Below are 17,730 nucleotides of genomic sequence, written 5' to 3'. Positions count from 1 at the left end.
GTTGAAATACTGCAGGCGCGTTTGTCAACCCAAATGGCATCACCAAATTTTCAAAATGACCCTCAGGAGTATTAAAAGCCGTCTTCCACTCATCACCTTGACGGACTCTTATGAGGTTGTACGCCCCCCTGAGGTCAAGCTTGGAGAACCACTTAGCACCAGCCACCTGGTTGAACAAGTCGAGTATCAGTGGCACAGGGTATGGATCACGAACCGTAATCTGGTTTAACTCCCTGAAATGCAGACACGGGCATAGTCCGCCATCTTTCTTCTTAACGAAGAAGAACCCCGCTGTCACAGGCGAGGACAAAGGCCTGATGTGCCCTTTGCTCAGACTCTCAGCAATGTAGTCTTTTAAAGCTTGTGTCATGATTCTCAATGGCGAGAGAACATAGCCCAGCATATATGAGAACTAGCTCTTGGAAGATGGAAACTATACTGACCATGAACTAAACCTGCCGCACAACTAGAAGTGGCCGGGTAGCATGCCTACGTTTTTTTATCCCTAGATGCCCAGCGCCAGCCGGAGAACTACCTAATCCTAGCAGAGGAAAAGACAGTCCTGGCTCACCTCTAGAGAAATTTTCCCAAAAGGCAGACAGAGGCCCCCACATATATTGGCGGTGATTTAAGATGAAATGACAAACGTAGTATGAAAATAGGTTTAGCAAAATCGAGGTCCGCTTACTAGATAGCATGAAGACAGAAAGGGCACTTTCATGGTCAGCAGAAAACCCTATCAAAACACCATCCAGAAATTACTTTAAGACTCTAGCATTAACTCATAACACCAGAGTGGCAATTTCCGCTCACAAGAGCTTTCCAGACACAGTAACGAAACAGCAGCTGTGAACAGGAACAAAATGCAAAAACACACAAGGACAAAAGTCCAACTTAGCTGGGAGTTGTCTAGTAGCAGGAACATGCACAGAAAGGCTACTGATTACATTGTTGACCGGCAAGAAACTGACGGAGGAGCAAGGTTATATAGCGACTCCCACATCCTGATAGGAGCAGGTGAACAGAGGGGATGATGCACACAAGTTAAATTCCACAAGTGGCCACCGGGGGAGCCCAGAATCCAATTTCACAACAGTACCCCCCCTCAAGGAGGGGGCACCGAACCCTCACCAGAACCACCAGGGCGATCAGGATGAGCCCTATGAAAGGCACGGACAAGATCGGAGGCATGAACATCAGAGGCAGTGACCCAAGAATTATCCTCCTGACCGTATCCCTTCCATTTGACCAGATACTGGAGTTTCCGTCTGGAAACACGAGAGTCCAAGATCTTTTCCACAACGTACTCCAACTCACCCTCAACCAACACCGGAGCAGGAGGCTCAACGGAAGGCACAGCTGGTACCTCATACCTGCGCAACAATGACCGATGAAAAACATTATGAATCGAAAAGGATGCAGGGAGGTCCAAACGGAAGGACACAGGGTTAAGAATCTCCAATATCTTGTACGGGCCGATGAACCGAGGCTTAAACTTAGGAGAAGAAACCCTCATAGGGACAAAACGAGAAGACAACCACGCCAAGTCCCCAACACAAAGCCGAGGACCAACACGACGACGGCGGTTGGCAAAAAGCTGAGTCCTCTCCTGGGACAACTCCAAATTGTCCACCACCTGCCCCCAAATCTGATGCAACCCCTCCACCACAGCATCCACTCCAGGACAATCTGAAGATTCCACTTGACCGGAGGAAAATCGAGGATGAAACCCCGAATTACAGAAAAACGGGGACACCAAGGTGGCAGAGCTGGCCCGATTATTGAGGGCGAACTCCGCCAAAGGCAAAAAAGCAACCCAATCATCCTGATCCGCAGACACAAAACACCTCAAATATGTCTCCAAGGTCTGATTAGTCCGCTCGGTCTGGCCATTAGTCTGAGGATGGAAAGCAGACGAAAAAGACAAATCTATGCCCATCCTAGCACAGAATGCCCGCCAAAATCTAGACACGAACTGGGTCCCCCTGTCAGAAACGATATTCTCCGGAATACCATGCAAACGAACAACATTTTGAAAAAACAGAGGAACCAACTCGGAAGAAGAAGGCAACTTAGGCAAGGGAACCAGATGGACCATCTTAGAGAAACGGTCACACACCACCCAGATGACAGACATCTTCTGAGAAACAGGCAGATCCGAAATAAAATCCATCGAGATGTGCGTCCAAGGCCTCTTCGGGATAGGCAAGGGTAACAACAATCCACTAGCCCGAGAACAACAAGGCTTGGCCCGAGCACAAATGTCACAAGACTGCACAAAGCCTCGCACATCTCGTGACAGGGAAGGCCACCAGAAGGACCTTGCCACCAAATCCCTGGTACCAAAGATTCCAGGATGACCTGCCAACGCAGAAGAATGAACCTCAGAGATGACTCTACTGGTCCAATCATCAGGAACAAACAGTCTACCAGGTGGGCAACGATCAGGTCTATCCGCCTGAAACTCCTGCAAGGCCCGCCGCAGGTCTGGAGAAACGGCAGACAATATCACTCCATCTTTAAGGATACCTGTGGGCTCAGAATTACCAGGGGAGTCAGGCTCAAAACTCCTAGAAAGGGCATCCGCCTTAACATTCTTAGAACCCGGTAGGTAAGACACCACAAAATTAAACCGAGAGAAAAACAACGACCAGCGCGCTTGTCTAGGATTCAGGCGCCTGGCAGACTCAAGGTAAATTAAATTTTTGTGGTCAGTCAATACCACCACCTGATGTCTGGCCCCCTCAAGCCAGTGACGCCACTCCTCAAAAGCCCACTTCATGGCCAAAAGCTCCCGATTCCCAATATCATAATTCCGCTCGGCGGGCGAAAATTTACGGGAAAAAAAAGCACAAGGTCTCATCACGGAGCAGTCGGAACTTCTCTGCGACAACACCGCCCCAGCTCCGATTTCAGAAGCGTCGACCTCAACCTGAAAAGGAAGAGCAACATCAGGCTGACGCAACACTGGGGCGGAAGAAAAGCGGCGCTTGAGCTCCCGAAAGGCCTCCACAGCATCAGGGGACCAATCAGCAACATCAGCACCCTTCTTAGTCAAATCAGTCAATGGTTTTACAACATCAGAAAAACCAGCAATAAATCGACGATAAAAGTTAGCAAAGCCCAAAAATTTCTGAAGACTCTTAAGAGAAGAGGGTTGCGTCCAATCACCAATAGCCTGAACCTTGACAGGATCCATCTCGATGGAAGAGGGGGAAAAAATGTATCCCAAGAAGGAAATCTTCTGAACCCCAAAAACACACTTAGAACCCTTCACACACAAGGAATTAGACCGCAAAACCTGAAAAACCCTCCTGACCTGCTGGACATGAGAGTCCCAGTCATCCGAAAAAATCAGAATATCATCCAGATACACAATCATAAATTTATCCAAATAATCGCGGAAAATGTCATGCATAAAGGACTGGAAGACTGAAGGGGCATTTGAAAGACCAAAAGGCATCACCAAATACTCAAAATGGCCCTCGGGCGTATTAAATGCGGTTTTCCACTCATCCCCCTGCTTGATTCGCACCAAATTATACGCCCCACGGAGATCAATCTTAGAGAACCACTTGGCCCCCTTTATACGAGCAAACAAATCAGTAAGCAGTGGTAACGGATATTGATATTTAACCGTGATTTTATTCAAAAGTCGATAATCAATACACGGCCTCAAAGAGCCGTCTTTCTTAGACACAAAGAAAAAACCGGCTCCTAAGGGAGATGACGAAGGACGAATATGTCCCTTTTCCAAGGACTCCTTTATATATTCTCGCATAGCAGCGTGTTCAGGCACAGACAGATTAAATAAACGACCCTTAGGGTATTTACTACCCGGGATCAAGTCTATGGCACAATCGCACTCCCGGTGCGGAGGTAGTGAACCAACCTTGGGTTCTTCAAAAACGTCACGAAAGTCAGACAAGAATTCAGGAATCTCAGAGGGAATAGATGATGAAATGGAAACCAAAGGTACGTCCCCATGAGTTCCTTTACATCCCCAGCTTAACACAGACATAGCTCTCCAGTCGAGGACTGGGTTATGAGATTGCAGCCATGGCAATCCCAGCACCAAAACATCATGTAGATTATACAGCACCAGAAAGCGAATAACCTCCTGGTGATCCGGATTAACACGCATAGTCACTTGTGTCCAGTATTGTGGTTTATTACTAGCCAATGGGGTGGAGTCAATCCCTTTCAGAGGTATCGGAGCCTCCAATGGCTCCAAATCATACCCACAGCGTTTGGCAAAGGACCAATCCATAAGACTCAAAGCAGCGCCAGAGTCGACATAGGCGTCCGCGGTAATAGATGACAAAGAACAAATCAGGGTCACAGATAGAATAAACTTAGACTGTAAAGTGCTAATTGAAACAGACTTGTCAGGCTTCTTAGTACACTTAAAGCATGCTGATATAACATGAGTTGAATCACCACAATAGAAGCACAACCCATTTTTTCGTCTAAAATTCTGCCGCTCGCTTCTGGACAGAATTCTATCACATTGCATATTTTCTGGCGTTTTCTCAGTAGACACCGCCAAATGGTGCACAGGTTTGCGCTCCCGCAGACGCCTATCGATCTGAATAGCCATCGTCATGGACTCATTCAGACTCGCAGGCACAGGGAACCCCACCATAACATCCTTAATGGCATCAGAGAGACCTTCTCTGAAAATCGCCGCCAGGGCGCACTCATTCCACTGAGTAAGCACAGACCATTTGCGGAATTTTTGGCAGTATATTTCAGCTTCATCTTGCCCCTGAGACAAGGACATCAAGGCCTTTTCCGCCTGAAGCTCTAAATGAGGTTCCTCATAAAGCAACCCCAAGGCCAGAAAAAACGCATCCACATTGAGCAACGCAGGATCCCCTGGTGCCAATGCAAAAGCCCAGTCTTGAGGGTCGCCCCGGAGCAAGGAAATTACAATCCTGACCTGCTGTGCAGGGTCTCCGGCAGAGCGAGACTTCAGGGACAAAAACAATTTGCAATTATTTTTAAAATTTTGAAAGTGAGATCTATTCCCCGAGAAGAATTCAGGCAAAGGAATTCTAGGCTCAGACATAGGTGCATGAACAAAATCTTGCAAATTTTGTACCTTTGTGGCGAGATTATTCAAACCTGTAGCTACACTCTGAAGATCCATTTGAAACAGGTGAACACAGAGCCATTCAAGGATTAGAAGGAGAGGAAGAGAGGAAGGCTGCAGTATAGGCAGACTAGCAAGTGATTCAATTAAGAGCACACTCAGAACTAGAGGGGAAAAAAAAAAAAAAAAAAAAAATTGTAGCAGACTTCTTTTTTCTCTCCTTTCTCAGCCAGTAATTTAACCCTTTTTTGGGCCGGTCAAACTGTCATGATTCTCAATGGCGAGAGAACATAGCCCAGCATATATGAGAACTAGCTCTTGGAAGATGGAAACTATACTGACCATGAACTAAACCTGCCGCACAACTAGAAGTGGCCGGGTAGCATGCCTACGTTTTTTTATCCCTAGATGCCCAGCGCCAGCCGGAGAACTACCTAATCCTAGCAGAGGAAAAGACAGTCCTGGCTCACCTCTAGAGAAATTTTCCCAAAAGGCAGACAGAGGCCCCCACATATATTGGCGGTGATTTAAGATGAAATGACAAACGTAGTATGAAAATAGGTTTAGCAAAATCGAGGTCCGCTTACTAGATAGCATGAAGACAGAAAGGGCACTTTCATGGTCAGCAGAAAACCCTATCAAAACACCATCCAGAAATTACTTTAAGACTCTAGCATTAACTCATAACACCAGAGTGGCAATTTCCGCTCACAAGAGCTTTCCAGACACAGTAACGAAACAGCAGCTGTGAACAGGAACAAAATGCAAAAACACACAAGGACAAAAGTCCAACTTAGCTGGGAGTTGTCTAGTAGCAGGAACATGCACAGAAAGGCTACTGATTACATTGTTGACCGGCAAGAAACTGACAGAGGAGCAAGGTTATATAGCGACTCCCACATCCTGATAGGAGCAGGTGAACAGAGGGGATGATGCACACAAGTTAAATTCCACAAGTGGCCACCGGGGGAGCCCAGAATCCAATTTCACAACAGCTTGCCTCTCAGGACCAGAGATGTTAAACATCCTTGCTTTCGGCAATTTGGCCCCTGGTTTAAACCTAATAGTACAGTCATAGGAGCGATGTGGTGGCAATTCTGAGCAACCCTTCTCTGAGAACACATCCGCGAAATCCAGCAGTGACTCAGGAATGCTAGGAGTCACAGCGGACACACATGTGGCCAGACAATTCTCCTGGCAGAATCCGCTCCACTGGATTATGTCCTGAGTTTTCCAGTCAATCACCGGGTTGTGCATAGATAACCATGGAAAACCCAAAACCATTTGTGCAGGAAGATTACTGAGTACCCTACATGTAACCTGCTCGAAATGTAGGACCCCAATATGGAGTTTCACCTCAGCCACAAACTCAGTAATCTCCCCCTGTGGGAGAGGAGCAGAATTGATGGTGACCACCCGGATAGGATGAGGCAGTTTTTCGACTGTGAACTCGGCAGTGCGCGCAAACTCCTCATCAATGAGATTAGTGGCCGAACCACTATCCACAAAAACAGTGATTGGCAGCTCTCTGCCAGCGACCATAACTCTGGCAGGGAGCATACATTAAGAGACCACAATGGAAGATATGCATAAGCTCAGATTAGCCTCTTCCACACCCTCTGAGCTTAGTAGTTTTCCTCCGTTGCGCTTTTCTTAGATAACAGAGGACAAGCATTTACATAATGCCCTTTTTTACCACAGCAAAAACAGGCTCCCTGCTTCCTGAGCGAGGGGGCTCGATGATGTGACACCCCTGCGATTTGCATAGGCTCTGTGGGCTCACCTGCAGCAACCTCACGTGCACCTACGCCCTCCCCCATAGGCGGCGTCTCTTGCACCCCCTGACACAAACGGCGATCAATGCGGACAACAAGACTTATAGCAGACTCTAGAGAAGCAGGAGTCTCATACATCAGGAGGGCTTGTTTAACCCTTCTCGAAACCCCCCCCCAAAAAAAAACTCTCCACTGAGTTAAATGCAGCTGAATCAGATGGTAAAGAAAATGCCCAAACTTGGGGGTCTCCGTTCAGTAAGGACAATACCAGGCCCACACGCTGAGCCTCATTACTGAGCCTCACATGCTGAGCCAATTACATTAATTTGCAAGCTGCATGAAAAACAACAAATTTACTGCATTCCCCAGCAAACCTCTAAGGTAAAGGGATCTTTGGCTCTGCAACTCTACCTGCAGTTTCAACTTGCACATTAGATACTACTAGACCCTGTTGCTGAACCGCCCCCTTCAACTCAGTGACCTGTAAGGACAGCGCCTCCAACTGGTGGGTTATGGAAGTCATGGGATCCATGGAATACAAAATTTTGGGACCGATTATAATGTCGCGGGGGTACTGGTTAGACTAAGGCTGATTACCCGGGCTCCTGCGATATCCCTCAGACTAGGGAAAACCCTGTCTGTCCCTCTCCCAGAATTTACACTAATGGTGTGCTTGTCTGGGCCACCAGGCCTGACCCTGACTCCTGTTTCAGCCCTATGCTGAAACCTCCACCCGCCACCCAGTGATTAGACCACACACCAACCTCAACAGAAAGCACAGACCGGGAAAACTAAAAACGCACCACGCCGCAGACACACAGGAAAACACTATAACGTACACAGGGCAAAACAAATACAAATATAGGAAGGAGAAATATGACAAAGGATAATACACCACCAGATACGATATTTCTACTCCAAGACCACCTCTCCAGACCGGAATCACTAGGCACGAGGCACAAGCTATAATCGGCGACGCCCAAAGTCCAGCAGAACTATTTAAAGGCAGTGGGCATGACCCAGCCTCCAAACCGAGTACCAGCTAAATTAACCCCGGACAACCTAGATAAAATCTAGTCAGCGCCACTGAGCGTGTAGTGGACGAATGCGGAATTACCGGTGTCTGTCGGACGCCCTAGTGTGAATAGCGTCTGACATGACACCTAATGACAGACAAGAAAAACTGATATTTTTCAAAATTCATTTTTTAGTGAAAGACTTTATCATTCTCAATTACAAAAATGCAAAAAAGAATAATAAACAGGACAATATCAGTATCAATTTATCATAGAATATGAGTATAACGTCCAATAATACAACAAGTTATAGGAAGAAATAGAAGGGCAAGGTATCAATATTCCAATTATGAGGTTACTAAAATCAAATGGAAACCATAGACAGTGCAGCCAGGCACGGACCAACGCAGAGCATAGCCAGTAAAGAGAAAACTGATATTTTTTATTAATTACCATAAACTTATTTTCTTATTGCGTTCAATGGGACACACAGAACTTACCCGATTTTTTTTCATCTGTCCTGTGTGGTGTTCACTCTCCTCAGGGGAGTATTGTTCCCAATAGATCTCTGATATTTTGTTGATTTTTAGTGTCGGCAATCATTCTCCTTGCTACAAGGTTATTAGCTCAGTGCCTGCAGAAGGGGTAAACACTTTACTGATTCATGCCAAACTCCAAATAGCAGCAGCTACAACCCATGGTCTTTGTGTCCTCCAATGAACATGACAACAGGAGGATTTTACTGTAATAAAAAAAATCTATTTTTCTTGCACAACCTTAATATTTTCATATGGGGATATTGGGTTATAATTCAGGTGCATGGTGCAAGGTGGCTATGACATTTTCCTTCATAAACAAATATTAAAGATCGTTATCAATGTTGAGTCACAACCCTAATCCCAGTGATGTAAATTATCTTTAAATTAATTGGTTTTAGATCCAACCTTGGGAAGAGAGAACAAAGCATTGACAAAGTATGAAATCTAACCATGCAATGCGTCCATCTTACCCATAACTGCACAACCCTGTGGTCTTATACATAGAATGCATCCATTTCTATTCATAATGTTTCTGCTGCAATATCACACATGAAGTAAAGTCTAGCACATCATCACATCCACTTGCTGACAATGTAGATGACACTTCATATATCTCTTCCTTATGCCACAAGTGTGAATTGGTTATAGGACAGGTGGATGTTTCCTGAGCTTCTCTCCTGTCACATATTCAGGTTGATCCCAGCGGGAAGTATGAAAACTTGGTGACAATTACATCTTTCAAGCCGAAGTTCCGCTTGGCTGGGGGTGTGAGCCTTCCGAAAATAATTGACTGTGTGGGTTCAGACGGGAAGGAGAGACGACAGCTTGTCAAGGTTCTGCTTTTAACCTCGAGTCCCAGCTCCGAGCTCCCAGCATTTTATTAGCAGACTGAAGTCCTGTCTGACTACAGAACATTCATTTGTACAAATTAACAAAAATTGAATAGGATTTAGGAGCTGTCATGATAATCTCTTATCAGTTTTGCATTGGGATTGTAAGTGTATTTGTACAATGGAATCAGAAATGCTCTCGACAATTTTCAGTGGTGTCTATTACCGGGTTCTTTTTGGGTAGTTACCTATTGATTTAGCTCAACTTAGACATGTAGATAACCCTGCATATGAAATGTGGTTGGCAGCACTCTACTTCGGAGGGACAGAGTCCAAAATCCAAGGAACCCACTTGGTAATGACTCAAATGTAAAGATGATAGACAGAGTCCAAAACAGGTAGTCGCTTGTCAAAACTTAATGTTGTCTGCCATGTACAAAAATTGTGACAAATGTTTGACAAAGACCTGTAATAGCAATTTTTGTATATGGCAGAATAAAATAAGGTTTGACAAGCGGTCATCTGTGTTGGACGTTATTATCTCTACATATAGATAACCTTGGTTTGGCTGCAAAAAAAAGTGTTCTCTTCTCATACAGTGCTAGTGGTACCGCGTAGCACTTATCCAACCTTTATGGCAAGACTATGGATGTTTATACCGCCTCTTTACAGCACATGACCCTTAAAATGGCTTCAATTTATGTTCCTCAAATTGATTACTATTCTTATTGTTAAACATGCAATTAAAAGGCTCTTAAAGACTATCATGGTGCAGAGCAAATCGGCAGTGGAGAATAGAATGGAGGTATATCCTCTTTAGCGATGACCCCACTTGTCTCTTGAACGCACTCATAGCTGACAACACCATAAAGAGGCCTTCCAAGCAAATGTCAAATGTCACAGGCCACATGTTGCTTGTACTGCTGTCAGCCGCCTGTGTGGTCTAAACACGCTAGCATGGCCTGCAGTGACTCTGGACTTGTCACTTATCGAGCACATCTGAGACTTCATCGGCCGACATTTGCCAAAAGAGTGGCCAGCAGCAGATCTCGATGATTTTAGTGTCCAAGTGAATTCAGTGCTTTAGAATATCTCTGTCATGGCGGTAACTCACACGCCCCTTCAGGGCCGCCCTACTCACCATGGTCACCGTGCAGCTTCTCCCTGTGTCAGGTCTGTGAGTTTTGCCTTTTGCAGCATTCCTCAGCACTGCTGCAACAGCATGTTGGTTCCATTTGGCCTTAGGGGGCATGGCCGGTCTCTGCAGGAATTTAACCCTGTTCTGTCTTGAAGAGATTTGGTCCCCCGGCCTATCCCATGCCAGCAGGCACCATATTAGACAGCTCCTCCTACCACTACTTGCCCGAACACTGGTTCCTAGTTAGTTTGCCTGCTAGCATCCCGTTTGTGTTTTTGTTTCTCTTGCTATTGACCCGGCTCTTATACCAGTGTAACCTCTTCGTTCCTGACCTCGGCTACTCATTCCGACACTATGCCACCTGCTCTGACCTCAGACCACATCTTTGTCTTCGCCCTCCTGTACCTTGTACACACGCTTCTGACCCTTCGGTTAGCTGTTGCAGTCCTGGGGACTGCCCTGGAATGGTACCTAGTGTCTAGCAGGTGCCCGATCTATCCTTACCACTATAGGCTCTAGTGAAGACCCGGTAGACACCTAGTCATGACCCTCCACTGTAAGACCACCCTATATCGCAGTGGGTGTACACCCACCAGCGTTACAATTCCTCAGTCAACCATTAATAACTTAATTGGGAGAAGCCAAGGCATATTAATCAACATGTTTTGAAGGCTAGAGGGATCCGGCTACCATACATTATGCCACCCCAACGCTATTTTTGAGTATTCCGTAGACCTGCCGCTAACACTCACAAAGGTTATCATGGTGCAGAGCAAGATTGCAATAGAGGCTGGGATGGAGGTCTTTCCTCTTCAGCGAAGAGTCACACTTTTGTCTTGGATGCAATAATAGCTGGAGATTGGTCTGGAGACCACATGAGCACCATTGGACCTACTCATGGGAATATGGTGTGGATTGCTAGTGCTACTGTGAGCAGCCGGCATGCCTAAACATCCTACCATGGCCGCAACTCCTGATTTCTGTCACATTCATCACGTCTGAGATGCCTTCAGTCGGCAATTCTAAAGGGAGCTGCTGATAGCAGATCTTAATGATTTGCCAAAGTACATTCAGTGTGGAAGAACATTCCTCAGACAACCATTAATAACCTCATTGATAGCACCCAAAGCGTGTAATTGTGTGTATTTCTGTATGTGGTACTTGATACCGAATAAATCAAGATATTTATTTTGCTCCCATTTTGTCATCATTTGCATATCTATCCATCTTGTCATTTCCAAAATTACACAAATTTTCCTTCTTGATGTTGCAATTTCAATGTTGAGGAATGTAAAAAAAGTATAAGTGATTTAACAGTCAAGCTTTCTCTTCTTCAGATTCATATTATTGACATAAGGGGGCAGCATTATACTTCATACTACTAGACGATAAGAAAATTCATCCGATTTGGGCCACTTTGCTGAACCAAAAATATGGTTTGAAGCAATTGACATCTCATTTAAAGTGCATTACTCCCTGGGGAAGGAGGAGGGGGAGAACACTGTGCTCAAACACTAAGGCTATGTGCACACGTTCAGGTTTTTTCACGCTAAAAACGCTATAAAAACTCATTAAAAACACATGCATTATGCATTCTATCATTTAGAATGCATTCTGCATGTTTTGTGAACATGGATACGTTTTTTTTCGCGAAAAAAACGCATCGTGGTAAAAAAATTAGCATGTTCATTAATTTTGCGGATTTTCTGCGTTTTTCCCGCAATTCTATGCATCTGGGAAAAAACGCACAAAAACCGCATGCGGATTTCTGGCAGAAATTTCCGTTTTTTTGTCAAGAAAATTTCTGCAAGAAATCCTGACGTGTGCACATACCCTCTAGCCTCAATTCATCCCAGTTGTCACTCCAGTTTTCAGAAGTAATTTACTCTTTTTTAGTGGCTTTAGTATTTGCCCCTCATTCTCTGTAAGTTAACTGAAAAAAATGAACTGTGCTACACCTTGACATGGTGGGATGGCTTTTACGCTTTTTCCCCCCCAAAAACAGGAATTTACTAAGTACCCTACGTTATTTACAGGCACTATTGCTTTTACTTATTTACTTACAGCAGAGTAGAAGTTCATTTTGTTTCTGTCTTTGGTTTAATTCTAAGTTATCTTTCTTTGTTGAGTCTTTTTTTGTCATTGACAACTTTGCTTATTCAGATATTTTTGGACAGATTCATGAAATGCAACTTTTAAAAAATTTGAATACCAACAACAATGAGAACAACTGGGTGTCTATAGTCTCTAAAAAATTAAACTTTAGTGAAAAACATCAATTATTATTTATTATTGTAGCACCATTTATTCCATGGAGCTTTACATGTGAGGAGGGGTATACATAATAAATACAAGTACAGTAATCTTAATCAATACATGTCACGACTGGTACAGGAGGAGAGAGGACCCTGCCCGCGAGGGCTCACAATCTTCAAGGGATGGGTGAGGATACAGTAGGTGAGGATAGAGCTGGTCATGCAGCGGTTTGGTCGATCGGTGGTTACTGCAGGTTGTAGGCTTGTCGGAAGAGGTGGGTCTTCAGGCTCTTTTTGAAGGTTTCGATGGTAGGCGAGAGTCTGATATGTTGTGGTAGAGTTCCAGAGTAGGGGGAATGTGCGGGAGAAATCTTGTATGCGATTGTGGGAAGAGGAGAGAAGAGGGGAGTATAGAAGGAGATCTTGTGAGGATCGGAGGTTGCGTGCAGGTAAGTACCGGGAGACGAGGTCACAGATGTATGGAGGAGACAGGTTGTGGATGGCTTTGTACGTCATGGTTAGGGTTTTGAACTGTCTTTGGGTAATGGGGAGCATGTGCAGGGATTGACAGAGGGGAGAGGCCAGGGAATAGCGGGGGGACAGGTGGAATAGTCGGGCAGCAGAGTTTAGAATAGATTGGAGGGGTGCAAGAGTGTTAGAGGGGAGGCCACAGAGCAGGAAGTTGCAGTAGTCAAGGCGGGAGATGATGAGGGCATGGACTAGGGTTTTTGCAGATTCTTGGTTGAGGAATGTATGGATCCGGGAAATATTTTTGAGTTGAAGTCAGCAGGAAGTGTTAAGGGCTTGGATATGTGGTTTTAAGAGGAGATCAGAGTCAAGGATTACCCCGAGGCAGCGAGCTTGTGGGACTGGGGAGAGTGGGCAGTCGTTTACTGTAATGGGTAGCTTCATTGGGGGGGGTCGCGTGAGATGGGGGAAAGATGATGAATTCTGTTTTGTCCATGTTAAGTTTTAGAAATCTAGCGGAGAAGAAGGATGAAATAGCGGACAGACATTGAGGGATTCTGGTTAGTAGGGTGGTGATATCTGGTCCAGAGAGGTAGATCTGTGTGTTATCAGCATAGAGATGATACTGAAAGCCTTGAGATTCTATGAGCTGTCAATTTAAAATCATATGATATTCTAGAAGAGTAAAACAATGGTTGACCACATAAGCAATAGCATTGTTAGTCACAAATAATTAGAGCTGAAAAAAAAATAGTCTAGAAATTATTTAAATTGTTACATAAAAGACATCAAACACGAAGGCTAGTTGGCCTCATATATGTACTGCATAATGCAGGTTGATAGCCTGTTCATCAATTGTATAAGAAGACTTGTGCATTGGAAAATGACCAAAAATAAACAGGTTACATGATGCTCGTGTGAGATGCAAAAACTTGAAAACTCGTGTGAGATGTGGTCCAGGTGCCCCAGCATGATTTACACCATAGATAGATTGGTTTTTTTTGAATATTCTCCAGAAAAAAAGTACAGTTGTGCTTCAAAGTTTACATACCCCTGCAGAATTTTCGCTTTCTTGGCCTTTTTTAAGAGAATATGAATCATAACACCAAAACGTTTTCTCCACTCATGGTTACTGGTTGGGTGAAGCCATTATTGTCAAACTACTGTGTTTTCTCTTTTTTTTTTTAAAAAAAAAAAATCTGTTTATTAGATTTTCCAAAACAGTACAAATCATACCATTCCAATAATAATACAGTAATATGGCAGTTTTAAATAACAATGTGACCTCAATATCCCTCCCTCCCCCCCAACAAAAAGACTCCCAAACTCTGCTTGCGCTTGACCAAGAAGTGTCTCATGAAACTGGTGAATTGCCACCTATCCTTTGTAATAAATACCATTGGGTATTTTCAAAATGTGCTCTCAGTTTCTCCCTAGTTTCTAGAGGGAGCGAGGGAATAAAAGTAGCCCACGTGGAAAAGAATTTACCCACCTGCTTCTCTCTATTAGTCAGTGCGTCCAGCCACTCCATTCTGAATATAAACTGGATTTTAGTGCGGATGAAAGGAAGTGAAGGGACCAAAGGGCTCAACCACTGGTGTAAGATGCTCTTTCTAGTCGCTGAGGCCCAAATCATAAGTGTTGCCTTAATGTGTTTGGGCAATTTATGAGATGTCTCGTCTAGGATATTAAAAATGGCCCATTGTGGAGTGAGCGTGAAGTTTATTTTACAAATATTCTGTAATTCTTTGTGTACCTCTCTCCATAGTCCCAGAATTTGCGGGCAGCTCCACAGGTGATGGTAAATATCAGTGTTACGAGTCTTGCATTTAGAACACAGGTATACAGTGGATGGGGACATCTTAGATTGCAAGCATGGTGTAATATAGGCTCTGTGTAGTATTAAAAGTGCCATGTCCGTGTAGCTACTGTATGGCAGGGTCTTTCTCTGTGACATAGTAGCCTCAAAGAGATCTCCCACCTCCAAGCATGGCATGTCCCTCAACCACCTCGCCACTCCCGTAGTTTTCCCTTCCCCCACCCCCTTTCTACGTAATAATGAATAGATGTTACTTATAGAAGCCGGGTTAGATTTTGCATTTCGAATAAACCCATCTAGATTAGTTCTCCCCACCTCCCCCCCCCCCACCCCGACTGACATTTCTGTACCAAACTGCGTGCCTGGAGAAATAAGAATGGTCTATTACTAAATAGTGGGAATCGTTGTGACGCCGTTTCAAAGGATAATATTGAGAAATTAGGATCCATGAGATCCACTACCTGCCCACAACCCTGGGAAGCCAGAAACTTATAAAAACCCCGGATTTCCCAAAAAGGACTGGAAAGGGGACAAACCATGCTTTAAATTACAAATTTTCCTGCATTGTTTCCAAGTCTGCAACGTCTGCCATAGTGATGGGTGTTCATGTATCCCCGTTGGGAGATCTTCCCCACTTAGATGTAACAAGGCCGGTAACAAGATATGTGGGAAGAATTGTTGCTCTAATTCAACATTTGCAAAGTGGGAAACACCCCTAATCCAATCAATTGCATATCTAAAATTAGCCGCTAAATTATATCTTCCCAAATCAGGAAAATTAACACCACCCTCCAATCTCGTCGCCTGCAATCTTGCAAGACTTATGCGTGATCTACCTCCAACCCCCCAAATGAATTTACGAAAGTTTAGGTTCAATAAGTCCAGATCTGATCGAGTCAGGAGAAGGGGCAACGTCTGAAAGGTGTATAGCAATTTAGGAAACACTACCATTTTAATTAAATGGCATCTACCAGAAAACGACAGTGTGAAGTGTTTCCATGAATGGAGAAGGTCAACCACGGAGGAGATTAGTGGCTTGTAATTAACTCTATATAAAATAGATGGGTCTGCAGGCAATCGTATCCCCAAGTATTTGATAGAATCCTGGCACCAATGGAACGGGAATGAGGGGTCGCCCAGCCTCCCAGATCTAAAAACCGCCAAGGCCTCAGATTTACCATGGTTAACCTTAAATCCAGAGCATCTGCCGAAGTTCTCCAAAATTTGCATAATGGCCGGGATTGCTTTTTCTGGGTTGGCTATAAATAAAAGAACATCATCAGCAAAGGCCGAGAGCTTTATGGATGTAGCTCCCACCCTCACCCCCTCAAAAGCTGCCTCGTTCTGTAGTGTTCTTAAAAGGGGGTCTAGTGCTATATCAAATAAGAGTGGGGACAAAGGGCAGCCCTGGCGTGTTCCCCGCTGAATCTCAAAGGGTCTAGATAAAACATTATTCACGGACATCCTGGACATTGGCTGTCTGTAAATTGATTTGACAGCTTCACAAAACCATGGACCAAACTCTCGGAATGATAACAGATTGTATAAATAGTCCCATGCTACCCTATCGAACGCCTTGTCAGCGTCAAGGCTGACCACGATAGTTTTCATCCGCTTGTGTGCTCTACTATAAGATATGGCGCTCAAAGCTGTCCTAATGTTGTATGTGATGGATTTTCCGTGGATGAAACCAGTTTGTTGTGGCGAGATCAAATTTGGAATTATTTTCTGTAGTCTATCTGCCAAGATTTTTGTAAAAAGTCCGAATTTAATAATGAGATAGGTCTATATCCTTCAACCTGAGTGTGGTCTTTACCTGGCTTTGGGAGAACAATAACCACCGCCTCGTTGAACCGGTCTGGCAGGTGACCCGATTCAACTATATTGTTAAATAACTCACTTAAATGGGTAGCTATATCTGTTCCTAGGATTTTATAATGTTCATTGCTGAACCCATCTGGGCCTGGTGCTTTGGAAAGTTTAAGTTTAGTTAAAGTCTGTAAAATTTCTGAGGGTGTAATAGGGGAGTTAATGGTTTCCCTCTCTTCTTCCGTGAGCGACGGAGCAAGGTGATTTTTAAGGAATTCCCCACTCCCTCCTCCTCCTCCCTCCTCTGACCTATATAACTCGCCGAAAAAGGAGCGGAATTCATCCACTATCTCTTCGTTATTAGTTAAGGTGTGACCATTGCGATGTTGTATTTTATATATTTTTGTTGCTTTCCTGTATGGCCTTGTAAGAGACGCCAGTACCTTCCCCGGTCTGTTACCCCATTTAAAATATTTTTGTTTTTGATAATCCAGGTTGAACAAAGCCATCTCATGAGCCAGAGTATCCGCCTCCTCCTTTGCCCTCAAAAATTTTTCTTTTGTCAGTGGGGAATTATTCAGTTTAAAATCTTTGTAGGCTTGAGTTACTGATTTTTGTGTTTCCCTTGCTCTTTTCGTAATATCTTTTCTTTTATGGCTGACATAAGAGATAATTTTACCCCTCAGCACGGCCTTAGAGGCCATCCAAAACAGGTGTGCGTTGTCACAGTGAGCTAGATTATCATTTTTATATTCTCCCCAAGACATCTGCAAATATTTTTTAAAATCGTCTGATTGGTATAAGTAAGAGGGAAAGCGCCATCTCCTCTCCTGGTAAATTGGAAATGTTAGTTTAGATTGGAACGTCACCGGGGCATGATCTGAAATATGAATATTTTGTATATTAGACTGTGTTACTAGGGGCACCAATGACTCATGTAATAACCAGCAATCAATCCTGGCGTGTGAATCATGTACGTGGGAGTA

Source organism: Ranitomeya variabilis, chromosome 3 (assembly GCF_051348905.1).
Source record: "Ranitomeya variabilis isolate aRanVar5 chromosome 3, aRanVar5.hap1, whole genome shotgun sequence".
Classification (NCBI taxonomy): Eukaryota; Metazoa; Chordata; class Amphibia; order Anura; family Dendrobatidae; genus Ranitomeya; species Ranitomeya variabilis.
The sequence above is the reverse complement of the archived record's forward strand: the minus strand, read 5'-3'. Positions refer to the sequence as shown.